Source organism: Acipenser ruthenus, chromosome 5 (assembly GCF_902713425.1).
Source record: "Acipenser ruthenus chromosome 5, fAciRut3.2 maternal haplotype, whole genome shotgun sequence".
Classification (NCBI taxonomy): Eukaryota; Metazoa; Chordata; class Actinopteri; order Acipenseriformes; family Acipenseridae; genus Acipenser; species Acipenser ruthenus.
The window spans coordinates 35,301,982-35,315,500 of NC_081193.1; positions in this window are offsets into that span (position 1 = coordinate 35,301,982).

Here is a 13,519-nt window from a genome sequence, read left to right on the forward strand (position 1 = left end):
ACAGCAGTTTTTCTCAAACATTGCAGTTTTGATTAAATTAGTACTTGTGATACCTGCTACAAATGCAGTCAGTGAACGGTCTTTCAGTGCGTTGAGAATAATTAAACATTATTTCTGTAAAACCATGATCCAGGCCTGTCTGAATCACCTTAGGATTCTTCACATCCACAAGACCATAACAGACAACTTGAACTTAGTGGAAGTTGCCAACGAGTTTGTAGAAGGCTCAGAGCACCACAGATACTGTATGTCTTTGGCAAATTTACTACTGAAGATCTCAAGTAGGCTATGAAAGAATTTGACCATGTACCGTGGACTAGACAAACTAATTGGGCAAGTACCTGATTTGTATTAAAGTTTCAGTTTCTATTTAAATAGTTTTAGAGTGATATTTTATTTGATAAATTTGAGCAGTGCAGTGCTTTGTGATGCTTCCTCTTGAAAGGCGCTATATAAAATAAAGGTTTTTATTTTGACTTGTGATTTCTACTTATTTATATCACTTTCCTTATTGACATTTACAGCGCTTGGGTAATATTCTAAAAAATATTATTGCATATGTACTTTTCAGCATTTTGGCTTTATAATAGAATATAAATGGCACTCTCACTATATAACTACAGAAGTGGGAACAAAATTAAAGTAAAAGAAAATATACAAAAACTTAACGTAAAAATTAATGTAACATAACATTTCCAAAAATCTCAAAAGGGACACAAAACACTGTATTGGGAGACAATCACGTTCCGTTAATAAAGGAGAATAAAGGAGGTTAATAAAGGAGTTAAAATGAAGTACTAGAGGCGCAAAACAATTACATCCCAAAAGTAGACAAATCTAAATCTAAAACAAAATGGCCAAAGTGGTTTAATAGATCAATTAAAAAAATATTCAGCAAAAAAGGCACTTTACAGAGCGTTTAAAAGGGACCAAAAACAAAGTACACAGAAAGAGTACTTGTAACTGCAAACGCAAGTCAAAAAGGAAGTTAGAAAGGCCAAGAGAGAGATAGAAATGAACATTGCTAAGGGGGCTAAAACCAATTCCAAAATGTTTTTCCAATACTATAACAGCAAGAGAGCATTCAAAGAGGAGGTTAAATGTCTAAGAGACACAAATGGCAAAATCATAAACGAAGAAAAAAAAAGCAAATATATTAAATGATTATTTTTCACAAGTTTTTACAAAAGAGGATACGGACAACATGCCCCACATGTCGACCTGTTCCTATCCAGTTTTAAATAACTTTAGCATAACAGAGGCAGAAGTGTTAAGGGACCAGGAGCTCTTAAAATAAACAAATCCCCTGGGCCGGATGAGATCCTCCCAATAGTACTCAAAGAAATGAAAGAAGTTATTTACAAGCCGCTAACCAAGCTCATGCAACAGACTCTTGACACAGGGGTTGTACCGACAGACTGGAAAATTGCAAACGTAATACCGATCCACAAAAAGGGAGACAAAACCGAACCAGGTAACTACAGACCAATAAGCCTGACTTCTATTATATGTAAACTTATGGAAACTATAATAAGATCCAAAATGGAAAATTACCTATATGGTAACAATATCCTGGGAGACAGTCAGCATGGTTTTCGGAAAGGGAGATTTTATCTGGTTCACAGCCACTAAATGCAATTTGAGAAGATATTTTGTTCGGCTAGATGAAATGAAAAAGGGGTCAATCTTCATTCATGTACCTCTGTGCAGGGTTTTAATGTAATTGAGATAAGAGAGTACAGAAAATATAATATTAAATAAACATAAGCTTGCATAGCCTCATATCAGACCTGGACCTTGTAAGGTGCTTCACTGTAAAATTCAATTTAATGAGTATAATATTAATATTGATAAAGTAAGATTGAGAATCCAGTTCTGTAAACCTCCACCTTCCACAAAATCAGTAACACATACTACTCTAATCTAAGTAAAATAAATAAATAAAAAGCTCTTAGATGGCCTACGAGATTGAAGTAGGAATGGTTGGTGAGATTTAAGGGAGTTTATTTGGTGGTCTGTGCCCAGTAATGAACTGACAACACTTCTCTTTCCAGTATGTAGGTCACCCATACTTTCAGCTCCCCAGGGAACCCCTCTTCGCCATCTGCACTTGTCAGAGAAAGTCACGCCACTTGGAAGTGCTTCGGGGCTCCAGATGGCCTGGAAGACAACATGGAGTCATTCCACTGGGAGCCATGTGGAGGCATGTGGAAGAGAGGACTAAACCTACAAAGGTGGAGATGCCTGTGCATGCAAGTGTATGGCATATTATAACTGTGATGAATAGAACCTCAGGGACCTAAGACATTCTTTTCATAACAACATTAAGCACCTAATTATCTTTAGTCTATACTTCATTCTGGTTAAGCCCATTTTTCCCAGCCACAATTGCTATAAGTTCACTTCCTTTGTTAGCAGTCCAAGAGGATCTCTTCAGTTCTCGTTGCCTGTCACAGACAGATCAGCCAAAGTATCTTTACAGAAGGAAGTGCCAGCACCATCTTGTGATAAACTACTTTGGATTAAGTTCTCGTTTGTATTGCTGTTAATTAATAGCTTTGGGCTCAATGGAGCTGGCACTTGATAATACAAAGACACTTTGGCAGATCTAGGCTACATTACATACAGTATGTCTATGGCAAGCAACTAGAACTGAACGGCTTCTAAACTAGATGAAAGCACCTTAACACAGATTATATAAAAAAAGCCAAACAAAACACAGAATTCGAGTAGTAAGAACCAAACAAGGAAAATGTAATTTGAAGTTACTAGCTGTCCTTTTCATTAAAGCACAAGAGAACACTTGGTTAGTACTTACTGTTACTGTCTCCTGTTGAAAAAGTTTCAAAGTAATCTTACAAACCCACCAGTTTCTCATCTGATCACCATGTTGGTCATTTTTCCTCTCATCCACCTTATGTTGAGACAGGCATTTTTTGTCAAAAAATGTTGTACAGCTGGCAAACTAGAGATGTTTTTCAAAGACATTTGTAATGGTGGGGTAGTAAAATTCATTGCTGAAAAATTAAACACAGGACAAAAATTAAAAATCAACATCGAAACTATTTGCAGAAATACAGTATATCAGGAGCCAATAAGTAATTACAATGTTGTAGAGCCACTGGATTGTCTTCATCAAAAAGACCTGTAAACCCCAAACAAGCCACTGAACTAGAAATGGGCACTGACAAGAAGTAGCTGTAGGTGAATTGGCAGCTTACATAACCTCTGTATAGAAGTATATCAGCCTAATTGTGTTTGAAAGGTATCTAATAAAAAGTTACCAATTGTTTATTATTTTAATACTGATAGTAGAAAACCGGCCCGTAGTAAGTAGTAGCATTTTTTTTTGTTCTGCATAAATTGGATGTCTTACGGTATTTCATAAGGTACCATGATTTATGCACAGCTGTGACTAGCAGGAACACAGATGCCTCATACTGTCTGTCTCAAACTAAGTGAATCTGAAAGACAGAAAAGGATTGGAACACTTTGCTTCACCCTTGTGCCATTGTCAATTCATCATCTACCTGCACAGCTCATTTGTTGCAAACAAATCCAATTTCTCTAATGTCACTTCTTCAAACAGCATGCCCAAATTCAGTATAAGTCCAGTAAATGCGCCAAAAATAAAGGACATCTTGCAGGATTATACTGACAAACATCACTAAGCACAAACATGATTTAAAAATAAATACTTAAAAAAACAATGATAGAAAAATGAACTATGGCATGGACAACTCACCAGGAAAATAAGTACCTGTATGAGTTGGCTGGGTCTGCTTTTTTTTTTCATTGCTGTGTTAATCCTGCTTAGATCTGACAAACCATATGGTACCAGTGCACTGCTGTATCTTCTCCAGTCAAATATAGACTTCTTTAAAACTATCAAAAATTACATTTTTAGCCTAATTATGAAAGCACTCGACAATTATGTAGTTGGCTGAAAGTGTCAAATTAGCTTCATGGCTACTCCATTTAAAAAGAAAAAACACACACACACATTCCACAAATGTGAATTCCTATGCATGCTATTTCACTAGCATGCATTAACTCCTACTGTTGCAATCCCCAGAGTCACATCGGCTGCCTTCAGAGGGATTGAGGACTTACTGGAGCTCACATCAGCTTGAATAGGTGGGACTGACCACCTGTAACTGGTGGATCTGTTTTTTTTCTTTTATTGCAAAGTCCTCACATCGTGTTTTTCAAGCCCTCACCCCTTAAAATCATGCCAGAACAAAAACAGAGTAAAAAAAGATACTATTACCTAGCAGAGCTTCCAATCATAACCACCTGAATTCAAATTTCTTCACTGATCTCCAAGAACAACAGGAGCAGTAGGAAGTAAGGGTTTTAGATCCAGTTACATTTCTTAAATGTTTATTCTTTGGGATGAAACATGTTAAACTGTTTAAACTTGAACATATTGGGAATGAACATTTCATAATGAGAAGCCCTTTGTTAGAGTGCTTGTACCTTTTAAAATGTTATACTGTACTACAAAAATAATGTGGATGACACTGGGTACAACGTTTATGTGTATATGGAAAATACTTTAAATAACAGCGAATAAATAACCTTATACTGTAACTGAAGGGATATTTCATATCATCTACATTTTCTATTTCATTTATTACCTCATGTCATTATGTGTGTTCTGTAGGATTCTAGGTTTTTGCATTGTTTGTTATTTGCTGTGCTTATGTACTATTAAACAATTCAAGAAAAAAATATTCTGAAAAAAAAAAACTACTGAAGGCTGACTGTGGGGAAGCATTTATAATCAACTACTGCTGCAAGCAGTAGCAGGATCATGCTTTATGTAGTTTAGTTTTGATAAATCCCAACATTCACAGAACAAAGAAAAAATAGAGACTACCAATTTATAAAAATAAAAAGAGACAAAATGAGTTTCCAAAATATCAATAATTGCACTTCAGAAATCTAGCTGCCTCTCGCAGTCCTTCAGCTAAATTCCTTATTGAAGAGTCGTTGTCTTCGATTTCCTCATTTCAGAGAGCTATGTGAGGCTTTCCATTTTGTTATTTAGTAGCACACCTGAAAAAAAGAGAAAAATTATTATGATATTTTGGCCAATTCAAGCCCCAGTTCCAAATATGGTTGGCTAACCTCTGACCACATGGTCTTGGCAAGATTAAAATACATATTTTTTCTTATCTGCTGTGCAAGCTGTGTTTATTTAAAGTCTGTACACCAAAAATAAATAAATAAATAAATAAATAACCAATAAGATACATAAATAACTTTTGTGACCCCCATCCACCCCCAAATAAATACAAAAGGAATATTTTGACAAGTTTTTCTTGTTTAGAGTCAGCTTTAACAGTGTACAAAGTATTGGTGTACTTATTGTGTAAATAAACTGTCCTAAACTTCAGGTAATCTCTCCCCAACATATGAATCACAGCAAACTTTGAGTACCACTAGAAAGATACCCACCACACTGACTTATTTCTTCATGTTAACCCAGTTCTGCACCACAAGATGCACAATATTGCTTAACAAAAACCACATCAGATGTTTCCCTATTTTACAATACATTCCAATACTTGACAACTTGGGAAAAAAGCACAGAATTATTATTATTAAATCCAACAGCAATAAATAATATCAGTTAAACTTCCTTTTGTACACCATTAATCTTGCATGGCATTTGTTGGTTTTAAAGTGAGCAAAACAAAAATGCAACTACTCGCATTTGTGTCAGAAGAATTTATCTTTATCTCCACATTCAGGATGTGGTTTCTGTGATGCACCTTGACATTTTAATTTCAACACAACAGTTGTCATATATTTCCCATCCTGTATACAAAGGCAATAAAATGAGTAAAGCAGTCAATGTGAAAAGTATCAGTTCAACAATTAGGCTTTCAGAAGGGCCTCTCTTTACATATAGGCTGCCAGTGTTATTCTCAGGTGTGTATCTCATATTAAAAACAGAGTTTCAAATGCGAAGCAGAAACAAATCCTTTCTATCAAACACAGTTACACTTAGATTCAGCCTTCGATATTTACCTTAAGTCTTAGCTGGCTTTAATCCATAACTGAGGATAGTAGAGTGCTATTTACTCAGCCATTAGCACCCTTTTATTGCATTTTATTGACTTGGATGTAATTGTATAATACAGCCACAAGGCCCATTTTTATAATGGGTTTCTGCTCCAGACTAAACAGCATATAATGCTTCCATAAACAATGTATGCATTGTTAAAATACCTCTGCTCATGTGGAGTGCAGGATGCGCTCAATAGTCTGGACGTCTCGAGTTCGAGTCCAGGCTTCCTTTGCTGACGGAGGACGGGAACTTCCAGGGGGCGGCACTCAATTGGCCGCGCGCTGCCCGGAGGGAGGGAGGGTTAGGTTGGCCAGGGTGTCCTCGGCTCGCCTGCGGGCTTACCTGTAAGCTGCCCGAGAGCTGTGTTGTCTTGCGACGCTGTAGCTCTTGGGTGGCTGCATGGTGAGTCCGCAGTGTGAAAAAAAGCGGTCGGCTGACGGCACACGTTTTGGAGGACAGCGCGTGTTCGTCTTCGCCCTCTCGAGTCAGCGCAGGGGTGGTAGCGGTGAGCTGAGCATAATAAAATAATTGACGATTCCAAATTGAGAGAAAATAATAAAAATAATTGGCAACGACTAAATTTTTATATATATAAAAAAATACCTCTGCTGTACTGACTGCAAATTCAATCAACAATTTCAAAGACATGGAGTTACAGTCATATGTTCCATCTATAACACTGGCCTCTCCTTAATAACACTAGTGCAGTGTAAATTATTATTATTTATTTATTAGCAGATGCCCTTATCCAGGGCGACTTACAATTGTTACAAGATATCACATTATTTTTACATACAATTACCCATTTATACAGTTGGGGTTTTACTGGAGCAATCTAGGTAAAGTACCTTGCTCAAGGGTACAGCAGCAGTGTCCCCCACCTGGGATTGAACCCACAACCATCCGGTCAAGAGCCCTAACTGCTACTCCACACTGCTGCCCTTCGTATTAAAGAAACATTATCCTGTTTCAAACCCTAGAAGGTTATTTTTAACCACTCAATGCCGTGTCAAATATCAACACAATAGCTTCTGTTTCCTGTAAAATGTTATGAGTATACAATAAGAACCCTGCTATTTAACTTCAGTTTCCCTTTTTAATTTCTGTTTTATTTTTTAGAGGTATAAAGAGCTGACTATGTCATTTACAACCTTTTACTGCTGCATGTCGATGCAGGAGCAGTATGCTCGCAGTCTAATGTAGTGGTATCCTGGGTTTCAAGGAGGGAGGAAGCTTAAATCTACATCAGGGAACTGTAACCAAATAAGGCTATCAACTGTGTCTGCTTTCTGCTTAAGTAGAGTGCACACAATGCCAAACTATGCTAGGTTGTGCAGTAGTTCAAACAGTTGGATACCAATGAATTATACTTTAGTGGGCCACTTTCAGATGACTGTAGTCTCCAATCATGCCAAGCTGGGAATTATATTGCCATTACGTATAGCCATTCTTTTTTCAGATTTAAATGGTTAAATGTTTGACAATGGTTTTCATTAACTTGGACCATGCAAAGATACATTTCTCTCTGATAAAAGATTTCCTTTTTATTGACAGTGCCTGCAGGCATCAGCTACTAGGACATCAGATAACTGCAACTAAAACAGTATAATGTCCAAGAGATTGATATGAATCTCCACCAATATGCCACTGCCAAAAGAACATTCATTATCAGTCAGTTTTTCAAATATGGAAGTCCACACTAGAATATTGGTAATACTTGGTACAATGCTATTACAAGTTTATTCAAATGCTTCCATGTCCAAGAAGCTTTCAAGAAACTTGAGATATAACAGCTTGCAAGAGATATAATGTCAATAGAGCCTGTACCCCAATTTAAAATCAATGCATTTAATGTGAAGCCAGTATGGAGATTGTGTTGCGAAACACATTTAGGAGCAACGTATTCAACCAGAGTAAATAAAGGACTTGGCCACTTTAAGATCATCATGAGGACATGTAACGTTATTGAGCAAGAATAACGTTATTCCTATCGTGATTCCTTTTTAGTGAGTGGGCTGTTAATGGGTCAAATCAAGGATTTGCATATTGGGTCAAATCAATTGTTTGCATATTGGGTCAAATCAAGGATTTGCATATTTTGCTTGGGAATCTATGTGGTTTAGAATGTACTTTGTCATAGCTTGGATAGCATTAGGCCCATTATTGATGGCAAGCTGATACTCCTTCCCCTCGACACAACAGTGAATTTACTTTTGGAAATCATATTGGCTACATTGCCAATGACAGCTCAAAAGAAGCGGGGATTGGCCAAATATCCTACAACACAATAATAATAATAATAAACAATTTAGTATTTCATGCATGCCCTGTTTAACGGAAGCACTGGCAGTTCACACAGAATTTTAACCCTTGTGTTCTGCATGTGGTTGTTGTAGTCTAGTAGGTTTTAGAGCGATATGTTTTTTTTCAAGAAAGTAGCACCTGTCATTCTCAATATTTCTAGTTCAGGTAATATATTCTGACACATATTATTTTATATATTTTATGTTTCTTACCTTCTTAATCTGTTTTTGTTTGGCTGAGGGTTTAGTTTTGTTTGTGTAATGAATGATATAGAAAAATTTGAAGAACTGTGGTGTGTTAATGACGTATTGTGTAAAACAGATGGAATAAATTAAGCATTAATTAAAAAAAACATCTGAATTGTAGTTGGTAAAAAAGGGTTTTGAATTTTGAAGTAGGAAGCGAGCTGTTAAGACCAATAAAAAACATTTTTGGGGGCATGGGGGGGGTTGTGTTGTAAAAAGAAAAAGTGTGTACTCTGTTTAATCAAATGAAAATAAAGGAAATTGAAAAGTTAAAGTCTCTCTCTCTCTCTCTCTCTCTCTCTCTCTCTCTCTCTCTCTCTCTCTCTCTCTCTCTCTCTCTCTTCAATAGTCTCCTTCAACCACACATATCCCTCACTCTGCTTTTAAAGGTCAAACAATCATGGAATTAACCCAAACAATAAAACAATTAATTATACAATTAGAAGGCCTTCCCCAACATGGCCTCCCGACACAGCCATCTTTACCAAGATGGAGGGCATCTCTCCTAACCCCTCCAGATTCCGGTTAGGAATGTACACTCCATCACAATATATATATATATATATATATATACACTGTAGTAATTATTTGAACCACCATACATTACACCTGAGACTACTATTTAAATGGTTACTCTTCAACTATTTAATTGTAAACAGGTGGTTTTTTATTTGTTTGTTTGTTTGTTTTTTTTACTCCTTTATGCTTTGGAATATTCGTTTATGACAATAGTCCCCATGAAATTATAATAGTTTAAGTGCTAATTATTATTAAAAAATAGAATTAGTTTGAGCATCATAACTGGCTGAACAGTTTCACTTAAAATATAATAACATTTCCCTTACTTAACAAGCAAATTGCAGTGTTCGGACCTGTTGGAATTCTCGTGGAAGTTGTTCTATGCACTAACACTAAAACAGTAATGTCAAAAAATAAAAATATGTGAGTTGCAGAAGTTTAAAAAGCGCCGCCATGAACCCACCTTCTGAGTCATCAAACCCCTTTAGAATATCATTGGTTTCCCCAGTCTTGTCTTTGGTATTTAAATCAGTTTTTATTATACATCCATGGGATTTAATTTCAACTGTCACATTTTCAGATTGTAATTGTCATTTCTCTACAGTTCGTCCTCCGGTCAAACTTCCACACACTTAAGTAAGAAGCAATGTGCAAAAATTGTTAGTACATTACTCGTTATATAGCTCTTAGCAAATACATGCACTGTTAATGATTACAGACAGCTATACTACAGAAACAAAACAAAACCTGCACCAAATGCTTTTTATATGCCAATATATATATATTTTTTTCCTTTTTCTTTTTCTTTTTAGAAAGACACAAGCTTTACTTGTTTTTTATATTTTTAAATCCTGGAAGTTGCTATGTGTTTAAAATTGTAGTATATTTATTCCAGAGTCTGACATCATCACGTGGGTAAGGCTGTGTGATTTGGCGCAGATACCATATTTACCATATTATTAATAAATGATAGAAAATATAGAACCTTAAACAGTTTATTAATTGTGCAGAAACAATTACTCTGTCATAAAAACTAAAAGGTATAACATAAAAAAGGTTTACAAATGTTTTAAAACATTATAGTTGGGACTCTGTCCTGGAATACAGTACACAATATTTTCATTTCAAATTCGGCTTTTTAAAATACAAAATAGTTTATAATAATAATAATAATAATAATAATAATAATAATAATAATAATAATAATAATGAACTTGACCAGTTATTAGATTAATGTGGTGGCAAAAAAGCACTATATTAAATTCGGACTAATATAAATGGCAAGTTGATTCACTGTTGCCTGCTACAAAAACAAAACCTGATTATTAATGTAGGCCACAAAGAAATTCATATTCATCCTTTGAAGTCTTTGAAATGGATGGAATCCCTGGAGGGGTATAGTACAGTACACCATATTAACATTAGTGATGTGCTGGATCATTTTCATGATTAAGCCCAGAGTGAAAATATTGTGGCCCTGTCTTATATTTAAATCTGAAATGCATGCTGCACACAAATTGAGAATCTATCAGTTTTTTACAGTATAGATTTTTTCTGTTCTGAGATACCCGCACACAATTCTAAAATTGTGAGACAGCAGTCTTTTCTGAAGATAAACAAAATGATATATCTATTTTGTTAATGACAAAATTATATTTAAAAAAATATTATAAACTATTTTATCGGGGAACAAACATGTTTTGTTCTTTATAAAAAAAAACATAAGAGAAAGATGACAGGAACCAGTAGACAATTTTTCGCCACTTTTATGACTGCTGAAAAAATTACCGCAGCACAGTCTGATTTAATGAAAAGTTTTGGATGTTAATCAGCTCATTGCTGCATATACCACACTACAAATTGCCCATCTGGGAACTATCTCAGACAATTTAACAGCAAATAGAGAATCACAGTGTGACAACCACAGGAATTCAAAGAGACACCACTGGCTGAGGGGGTGGAGAATGGAATGGAAGACATGATGGTAATTGGAAATGTGCCTGATGATACTCCATAGAAGGAGGTAGAGCTTGTTGAAAACTAGATTGACTTTGCAGAATATGCAGCCATATCAAAAGTACTTGTGGAATCAATTTCAGATGTGGTCCAGGTGAATGTGATTATGGATGTTGAAATGCCCAGAATCCAGAATCAATAGAGAGTGCTTTATGACTGGAATGATATATTTTTGAACATATCCTGATTGTTTTTATATTTTTATTCAAATATCATGGAAATACATTCAGGTGGAAATACAGGATTGTTAATTTGATCATTTCATTAATAAACATCATAGTGATCCCTCCTGCTTTCTGTCCCCACTATATGCACCCATTTCGGTCAAAATGTTGCTGGAGGGAGCATGATCTGGGTACTCACTATAATGCTCATAAGAGAAATGATCTTGCCTGTGGCAAAAGCTCAAGAGTAAAAGTTTCTAACAGAAATACGACCCATGATGTGTCAATAAAACAAGAAGACCTGATCTTAGTTTAAAAGGAAAATGTATTGATCAGGGTCACTGGTCAACCCAGGTCAACCTCTGAGGTTTAATATATATGGATATACTTCAAAGCATTACTCTTATTTATGGTTATGATGTACAGACATACTGGGAAGATGAACATTTTGGGCTCCTGCTGTGGAGACCACCCCAGTTGTAGGTCACTATTACAATTCTACATTCTGTTATTAATATTTCCTCAGCAATGAAACACATTATCCATAGGAATGGTGGCCATTGTTAGTCAGTTCATTAAAAAAATATGAAGTAACTTCAAATTACATATTTTTTATCACTGTTTCCTTACCTCTTCATTCTGAGTTGTTAATCTTTTTGCAGTCAGCTAATGTCAGCACAATAAAAAGAAACTATGAAAGCACAAAATGTGAGTAATTTTAATAAGAACCACCCACAATCATTGCAAACATCATAAAATGACAAGGGGAGTACTTCCCTGAAGTGTTTCAAACAGATTTCTGTAAATATCAGCCTATATTGGGCCCATGTAGACATATTTTTTTAGTTATAGACGTAATGATAGCAAGACTTTTAAGGTATCAAATACTGATACACCCAAGAAATGCATCAGCAAGTGGCAATCAGGAATCAGACTTTTCATCCCGTTCACATCATGGTATTCTTTACAGCAGGCTTTCAGACAACCAATTCATTAGGCCAATTACATTGAATTACACAGTAGTTGATTTAGTTAGCGAGTAGTTCTGACCCATACCGCAGTCCCGTATGTTATCTTTCATTGATTGCATGTGTTTTCATGCATGTGGACACCAATGGTAATTGGTCCCTGGTCTGCTGCTTTTTTCAATCCATATTTGTCTTCAAGGTGAATTGGTTGATCTTCATCCACTTCACTTTTCTTATGATTACACTCGACTGGAATGATACAGAAACAAGAGATGATATACTGACTTCATATTTGCAGGGTTATATAAACACTCTTTGTAATATGTTAGTAGCATTGATTATTATGACTGCCATATTGCATGATAGGGACAGCACTTACACTTTGCCAGCTGGAATATTTTGTTTTTAATCATATTATTTTCGATAAATACCAATTGTAATGATGTGTGTAAAAAGGGCTCAGGTGGAATCTAATACATACATTCATCGGTTACAATATGAAAGAATGGAACTTATTCAAGAAATAAGGGTCCTGTTTTGATGTTCTAAAACCCTGGAAAAAAGGGGGTTGCTTCCTTCAGGTAGGACCCAACCAGAGGCTTACACTTGCATTATACATTGTATGTACTGTAGGGAATGTATGCAGGATCAGGGAGGTTTAGTTCAAACAGGAAGTGGATGGCAAATGCCAACTGCTTTGAATATAGTTACTGTATTGCATGCTGTCTTGCATCACTACAATAGCTCACATATTGAGAACCAATTGAAAACATCAGAATTACTCAATAAAGCCAGCTGAGGTTTTACATTGTGTTCATTTTGCAGCATCAAGCTAATCGACTGCAGTAATACCTGCCGCTGTGTGCCGAAACACTTAATGACAAGAAGCATCAACTTTGTCTTGCACAACTCCTTTATAAAGGATAAGCTAATCATCAAAAGTTGCAAAAACATTAGATGTTTTTCAATGACTGTGACGGGGAGAGAAGAAATCTGAGCTGCAAATCCATCTCTCGACCAGGAAGGGTGCTGAGTAAGGTTGGTGGTACAGCTTCACCAAGATGCGCCGACTCGATGGTAGGACGGAACCAGAAGTTGGCCATCTTGGGGAAAGGGCGTAACTGTATGAGTGCAGAACAACTGTGTTGTGATCAGCTGTGGTGTGTGCAGCAATTGGATAGAGTGTGGCGCCGCACTGATCCCAGGGAGGAGTTTGACAGTACA